This window comes from Cricetulus griseus, chromosome 2 (genome assembly GCF_003668045.3).
Source record: "Cricetulus griseus strain 17A/GY chromosome 2, alternate assembly CriGri-PICRH-1.0, whole genome shotgun sequence".
Classification (NCBI taxonomy): domain Eukaryota; kingdom Metazoa; phylum Chordata; class Mammalia; order Rodentia; family Cricetidae; genus Cricetulus; species Cricetulus griseus.
Window position 1 is genome coordinate 156,162,293 of NC_048595.1, and position 8,743 is coordinate 156,171,035.

The window sequence follows — 8,743 nt, forward strand, 5'->3', positions numbered from 1 at the left end:
AGCCCCTCTTCTGTATCCCTGGCCTGTTCTTTGAGCTGTAGTGATATGGCCTCATGTACAGCCACATTGTTACCCCCAGGAGCTCAGTCTCAACCTGTGTGTATCCAGTTTTCCTCCTGAGCTGGCATTAGAGGGTAGGGCATCTATGCCAGCTTTATCTTTTCTTTCTTTGAGAACTGCACATATAGTGAATGTCTGGTGCAATATAGATGATCAGTTGTGATGAAGAAAATTGAGCAAACCATGTGTAGCAGTTAGGAGCTATGTGATAAAAGTCATTTGCCCAGGAAGGCATCCCCAGGAATAATTATTGCCCCCACACACACACACACCAAAAGCTATGTTTGGAAGAAGGCCATGACTGCTGAAATTGTGTATTACAATGTTACTTGTATAACCATCTCTAAGAAAACAAGTGTTTAGCCTCAGTAGAGCAGAATATCAGGTGACTGGCCTGAATTCCTCACAGCAGGGTCAAAGTCTCAAAACTGGTTATGTGCATTTCTTAGCTCCTGGAAGCCGTGACTATCGTGCATTGTATGTAAATTGTCTTTGTCACTGTCCATAACCTACAGGACAAAACCACAATGTTCGTAGCATATAGACACAAAGGTTCCCTGTACAGTATTAAGGAGAATGCTGCCTTTACAGATTATTGTAGGCCATTTTACAGATAGACAACAGTTGAGAAAGTAGTAGAATTAATTCTTGTGCCCATAACCAGTTTTGACAGCAGTGCAACAGTTAGGCTTGCTTCAACCATGCCCCACCCAAATACAACCCTCTCTTGGAGACCATTTGATAGGAGATTGTTTCATGTTGTTTATATATTGGTTTTGGCATTTCCCAAAAGTACAGACTCTAAAGGCATGATTACAATGCAACTGCTACATCCTGAAGAAAACAGGAATTCCTCAATCTCACCAAATAGCTTTAATCTCACCAAATTCATATCTTTGTGGCTAGTGTTTAATCCTTTTAGCAATTGCATGCTTTGAATCTAGTAAAGCCCAGGCCTACAGTTAGCTGATAATCCCCTTGTCACTTTTGGCCCACACATTACTCCTTCCCCATCATCCCCCTTAATATTTGTTGAAGTTATGTTTTTGGTTTTGCCCTGAAGCATTTCCAATACTTCTGGATTTTGTTCATTGGTTTGTGGTGGGGTTTTTTGACACACTGTGATGGCTCATCTATGTTAGTAAAATTCAGAGGCTATTTTGTGTTTCCCAGTAATCTCTTAGGGGGGAAAAGTTTAAGAGGATGAATTAGAAGAGGTCATGTTGAGTTAAATGACATAAGCAATCAGGATACCATAAATATGAATATCTTATTCCTAGTGCATCGCTGGGATCCTATCATACAGTGCATGTAAAATGTGAATGGACATTTCTTTTCATTTTTCTTTAAAAGCCTATAATAGTTTTAAAAACTGAATTACATTCTTCTGTTGTGTAATACACTTTTAAAAAGCAAAACCAAACTACACATTGTATAAAGTTAGTGTCTTGTATCTGTGTGTGTTTCTTCTTTGGTTTCTCAAAAGTTAGAGCTTTGTGAATAAGCATGATTGTCCCAGTTGTTGCCTAGGTAGGTTTATGGTTTCTAAGTGGTTGTGTGCATAAATCATTGTTTACCTGTCATGATTTTCTTCAATTAAATCTTAGCTATAAAATGAGTTAACATGTAATAAAAAAAATTTAAAAATGAGTTAACATGTCAGTCACATGGTCATTTGGACCCCTAGGAAAGACCCTCAGTGACCAAGTAGGACATGAGAATGTCTATAAATTTCCAACAACATCCAAATTGTTTATGCTTTGCTTTTTCTCCTGTATCTTAACAGACACCTTGGTATTGTTACATTTGCCACTGATCTGGACCTGCTAATCTTCTCTGTACCCCAAATCCCATTGTCCAACTTACTATTTTTGCTCAAAAGACTGACTCAGAAAGTGCATGGTGCATGCTTTAACACTGCAGTGCTGGATATGTGTGCACTGGTGACATGCTTGGCTTCTCAGAACCCGTGTACATTGACATTACAGGTTCATGTTAAGGTAGAAAAGGACTCACCTGTCAAAGCAAACTAAAAAGAGATTTACATATTACCAAATAATCATTTGAAAATAGTAATTTAAATTGGCACTTCAGCTATCTGAAAGATTTCAGTTGAGGAATCTGAAGTATCAGGACTGTTCACAAGTCGTGATCAAGGTGCTCTCAAGTTGCAATCCTACTAACAGACCACACATTGACGTGACACTTCCTTTGCGCCCTCACTGTTCCCTGCCTGGGAGACCTCTCCCACCTTTGCTTTTCTTGTGCCACCCCCGACCCCCAGCCTGTAACTGAGGACAGTGACATTACTAGACGATACAAAAGCAGCAAATACTAAGTGACAGTGAGTCCAGTGCTGTCAGGATTTGGGCCTGAGGAACTCCCCAGCTCTGCCCAGAACATTCTCTCCCCTCTCTGGGCTGGACTCTCCTGTTCCCCTAAAGAAAACTCTTTCCAAGATTACTAAAAGCTCTGGAGGGCCAAGAAAAGCAAAGGAGGAGGGAAGGATCTTCCGGGGTGGGGAGAAGAAAGGACTACTGCTGGAATGGAACATCTGGAACAGTAGCCAGAGCCAGTTTGGTGGCAAGGAGTGAGCAAACTCTGAGGGAAGCCGCAGAGCGGTTCCTTCTTGACATGTGCCCTTTTTCCTCTGAGGCAGGGCAGCCTCTTGGGCTTCACCCTGTCCAGTAGCCCTCCTTGCACCTTCTTGCCTGTCTGTCTGTCCTGTTTGCTCACAGCATTGGGTTTCTTCCCTCGCTCCTGCTGTCTTAAGTCTCTCTGCCACCACCCTTCTCCATGCTCACGCTGAACTTTGTTTATTCTTATTATGTTATATATTTTTTGTGGCACTGGCTATTGAATGCAGAATCTCATCCATGCTAGGCAAGCATCTTACCAATGAGCCTAGCCCTTAGCCTGCTCTTTAAACCTTTGATGGTAGCATGGTCTCAGGTTAGAACCCAATGCCGCCTCCCCCCAACACACATGGTCTGGCTGCCCCTCTGCTAGGCCAGGTCCCAACCCAGAGCTGCCTCCCTTGCATGGAGACTTATAACTTCACCAGAGGCCCCAAAAGCAGTTTCCTGACAACCCCCCTACACCTAATTGACTAGGATCACCTTGGTAGTTCAAGCATCATCCTCCCATCCACAGGCTGAAGCTGGCCCAGACTATCCATCAGGTCTAAGTGATGTTCTCCTTCAGGGACTCCATCGGCCACTTTTCCTCGAACCTCTGCGTCCTTATGGTGTCCAAGGTTAAGGGCAGCTTCTGGGTAGTGGACATGAGGCTGATCCCAGCAGATGTGCCTTGTGCCGGCAATGGCAGACCTGAGGCACACACACAGCTTTTGCCACAACCCGAGCCCCTTTGTGCTCCCTGGCCAACCCTATTGGCCACCCAGGATTCCACAGCCATCCAGGAAGGGTTTCAGCATCAAGTTCCTGCTAGGGGATCCTGAGTAAGGATCAACATGGCCCCAGCATGTTGATCCAACAGGAAGGAGAAGGTACACACTACACCCCCTAACTGCTCTGAGAAGCCCCTGTGGCTCCTCTGCTCCCTTCAGGTCCTACAAGAGTAGAGGGGGAGACCTCCTCAGGACAAGGGACCAGGTCCAGAGAAACAGCACTCAGCCTAGAGTATACTACTTTTCTTGATCTTCTCAGGCCCCCATGCTATCCATCTGTCACCATGTCTTGTTGTCGCCATGTCTTCCTGCCACCATGTCTCCCTGCCACCATGTCTCCCTGGCTGTTAAGAGGCTGGGCCAAAGATGAGGCCAGCCTGTAGTCTTGCCCTCACTCAATTGCCTGGGAAGGAGGTAGCACCTTTTGGGGAGAGGGTTAGGAAATGAAAGACTGGGGCATGATTTAGGATTGATACAAGTAGGAGACATAACAGTAAAGGAATTTACAGCATTTACAAATTAACTTTGCTGGTTTCCCAGGATCTACTAAATAAGTTGCCATTCGGTGTCTTCACCTTACTAACTTTTGCTCAACTTATGTAAAATTCTACTGGCTGTTACTGCTCCTTATTATAGGATGTACTTCCTATCCACTGTCACTTATTGCACACAACAGGCCAGTAGGCTGTGATCTACCTACTAAAGCTGAAAAAAGCTGAACCCGTTACCCAGACCACAGTCCCCTGATTGCCCCAGATGAGATTGCTTTCACACCACCAACCTAGCTGCTGCTTCTGCTGAAGCCTTTGCTGCCTCGCTTGACGCTCCTTTCCTATGACTCACCCTGCTCAGCTCTGGTCCTGCTCCACTGTACCTCTTCTTAGGAGCACTCACCCCCTAGATCTGTTCTCCCTGTGAATTTTCTTTGTACCTAAACTGTATTTATTTTATGGTGTTTTCTACCTTCTGTCTTTGGTTATCAGTAATGATAAATCATCAGTACTCCTTTGACACGTCTTGTCCTGTAGACTATAGAGTGTTGTGTTCCCAGTGACACTTTAAAACTTAAGAGGGATGATAGACATTTGTCTCTAAGACGCTTCCAATGTATTCGTTGGTACCTTTGTGTAAGTAAGAGTAGGGGACTGTCTGGTCCATTAAGGAAAAATGAACTTTCTAGTCATGACCACAAGGTGGCACAGTGACTACAGCTTCCTGGTATTCATTGAGAATGGACGAAGACAAGAAAAAGGCCTTATCTCCTTAAATGCTAGATATGCAATGGACAGTCCAGAGAATTTCCAAGTTTTCAATTCTCAGTCATTTGTAGAGACAACTGTTTTCTTCATCATCTGGTGGGCCAACAGGGTGGAAAGGGCCCTCCTCTTCCCCTTCCTCTTCCTCATTTCTATTTAAAAAAAAAAAATACTTGAGTGTCTCCTATATGAATCCATATTCTAAATGTTGAATATGAAGAAATGGGAAGTAAAAGGCAAGATGCTGTTCTGATAGAACTTATATTCTGTGACCATCCCTAGAGCCAACTGAAAACATTACGGATAGACCCAAGAGCGTCTTTGCTATTTCTTGTTACTTCTGAAGCTATTGTTTTCTGTCTTCCCCAAGCTGAATCAAACCATACGTTTATATTTCTACACCAGTTTTCATTCAGCCTGCAAAAGAACTACCAATCACTGTCAGTCATTGATTAATTTTGATTTATTCATGATTATCTGTTGCTTTTTCTACTTCCTGTTTACCCACTTAGTAAGGAATCATCAATGTGTTCCTTACAACTTTAGAAGCACCCAATGTTACATTCAGTATTATGCAGATATAAATATATAGAAATGCTGAGGTTCACATAGCATTTCTTTATGATCAGTGCCAGTAAAACTATTTCAGAAGATAAAGAAGACCAGAAATAGGGCCAATATGTAGAGATGTTATAGATTTGACATACACTGTTGGTATTAAAAGTGAATTTTTGACAAGGAAGAGCTAATATAAACTTAGCTAAAATTACATCTAGTTTAGAAATGTCTTTTGCAAGGAGTAAACAAAAATGTAAAAATAATAAAAGTATAATTTAGAAACATCAAATGTCATACATGATCATCTGTTTGAATAGAAGCATCGAATGTCACATGCCACCTGTTTGAAAACTATAAATTATTTCCTGGTAGAACAACTCTTCATGGTAGAAGTCTTCACTGAAAATTCACACTTTTCCAGTATTGGACCCCACTTCTCCCTATGACTTCCCTCCATATGTCACCCCTGGCAGCCTCACTGTGCTGGATGGGAGTTAACTCCACACAACTCTGGCCAACCCTTGCCTTAGTCACAGGGTAACCATGGGTAATCAACCAGAGTGAGGAGGGAATGATGGACTTTGTCAGTGGTTCTCAACTTGTGGGGTCCCAACCCCTTTGGGGATGAATGGTCCTTTCACAGGGGCCACCTAAGACTATCCTGCATTTCAGATTTTTGCATTGTAATTCATAACTAGCAAAATTACAGTTATGAAGTAGCAATGAAAATAATTTTATGGCTGGGGCTACCACAACATGTGGTACTGTATTAAAGGGTCCTAGCCTTAGGAAGGTTGACAACCACTGGCCTATGTGAAAGAGAGTCACTTCAGTTGTACATATTTTAAAGGGCATAATAGTCCTCTACCAGCCACAGTTAAGCTATAAGCAAGGGTCAGTTCATCTCTGAATAGGCAAAACTATCACCCAAGTTGCCATTCCATTTTACAAAAAACAAAACAAACAAACAAAAAACAGTTTCTTTAGTTGTGATTTGGGTTTATCTGTGATGGCAATTACCATAAAAAAAAAAACAAGATATACCCTTCCTGTCTACAGACGTGATCATAAGCATGCTACTTCACCAGATACCACTTTACCCTTTGAGTGCATAAGCCTTTTATATGAAATGTTCTTTTTGTCTCTGTTGACTGTGATCTGTATAAGAGCCTGTACTGGAGGAAGGGGGGTCAGTCCTTATTTTTATAATTTAGCATTATTGTGTGAATGTGTGTATGATTTGGGAGAGGTCTCATACATGTATCATGACATATGTGGAGGTCAGAGGACAACTTTGTAGAGTTGATCCTCTGCTACCTTTTACATAGTATCTAGGGACTGAGCTCAGCAAACGCCATTATACTCACTGGCCACCTCGTCATATACATGTCAGGACATTGTGGGACAGCACTGTTTGCTGAGTAGCACACTAAATGCAATAGCTTTGTATATTGCTCTCAGGACGATGCTAAAGACTACATTAAGCTTTCCATGGCTTCCACCAATCCTGATGATCTAGGTTCAGTTCCCTCCCAAGACACACATGGTGAAAGGAAGGAACCAACCCCCACAAGCTGACCTCTGACCTTCACAAGTATCACATACATACATACATACATACATACATACATACATACATACATACATACATACGATTTTTAAGAGAGAATAAACTGTCCAAAGTTACGTTGATTGGGCAGGATTTTTTGTTGGGCCCTTCTCCATATAAGCTTTTAAAAGAGCAGTGTGCAAAGGTGAGTGAGTACCAGACATTTGCCATCTAAGATTATGAAATAATCTTTACCACATGCCCCCATGTTACAGTAGGAAAAGGGCTCAGAGGTATGGAGCAAACTGAAGAGTTTTAAGGTGGTGGAAGGGGGAGGGGGAGGCTGCCTTAACTGCTACAGCCCTAAGCTTTAGTTGGTGAGTTTGACTCCCCTTTGATTATCACCTGTCAGCAAATACAACAAAGTGAGTTTATAGTTTTATAACTTAAGAAAGTTGTTTCTAAAAAAAAAAAAAAAAAAAAAAGCTGTTAGTTAGAAACCAGAAGGTAATGACCAGTTGATTCTGTTTCAGAAAGCAACAGAGGCATGTAAAGATTGGCTCCTTCTCAACGTTCTGAGCATGGGGACAGTATACAAATGTCAAGAGGAAGCTGGGCGGGCATCTTCGTTTGGAGCAGTTTATAATTGATCAGGATAATTTTCAAATGTCCGGTGTCTGGTAACGTGACCCCTTTAGCCATCTGTTCTCATAGCTCCAGGCTCCAACTCTTACACTTTGCTTAAACTATAACATATCTCCTGCAGTGACCTAGCCCTGCTTCTAATTCCTCCTACCTGGAATACCTGCCATGTATGGCTCACACTTGTTCTTTGGGTAACACTTGTCTTAGCTCTGGAATACCTGCTCATGTATGGCTCACTGTAGGGAGAGACCCTGGATACCTGTACTACACTTTGTGTTCCTTTTCAGCTCACACTTGTTTTTTGGGTCACACACGTCCAGGCTCTAGTGTTATTCAAAATTAAAAATGATAGAAGTATAATTCAGGAACATTACACATCACATATTGTGGAATGTGTCTACCGGTAGGCGTGGATGTCTTTCCTTGGAAGGCTGTTGCTAATGAGCACACACATGCTTTAGGTCCTGCAGTGAATGGGCCACAGTCTAAAGCCTATTGTAAGATTTAGGTTGATGCTTTTTTAGCCCTACACGTTAAAAATTTGTTTTTCAAATTTATTTTTATGTTAGCATACAAAGTAATGGGTTTCAATGTGGCAGAAAATGTATTTATTATGCCTTATCTACCATGCATCACATTAGCCATTACATCAGTCTGCACTGAGCAGGATTACCAAAAACAAAACCAGGTTTGTTTGTTTGTTTGTTTGTTTGTTTGTTTGTTTTGCAAAGCCAGTTTTATAATGATGTCATTGATCAAATGCTGAAAGTAAAGTCAGGGTTGTATGGGTTCACCTTTGTACAAGTATGAAGTTTTAAAAAATCAAATGAAATAGTCGTCGGACGTCCAAGACAGTTAGTAATGAAAACAGCAGTGTAGAAGCTGCACCCAGACTCAGCAGCAGACACTTACTTAGTATTTAGTACATGAACAGATCCTGGAACTATTTATTATCCACTGGTCTCAGTTCCAGTTCAAGTGCATTCCTGGAGCCTTTAAGTCATGTGGTGTGATACGGTGATTCGTAAGCAACAGGTGAGCCGTCCTGGCTCCTCCAAGTAGAACAGCTGAGAATGTGGCTCTAACACTACTTAGATGTGTGTCCTTCCTACTCAGGGCTGAAGGCTTCTCACAGCTACACTGAATTTCCTCACATTGTCTCCCCCTCTGAATGGGAAGGAGAGATTTTAGTCATTTTGAGCCATTGTCCTTGTAAAGATTCCAGATTGTCCATGATTTGTTTTTTTCTCTTCACTGATATTTTCA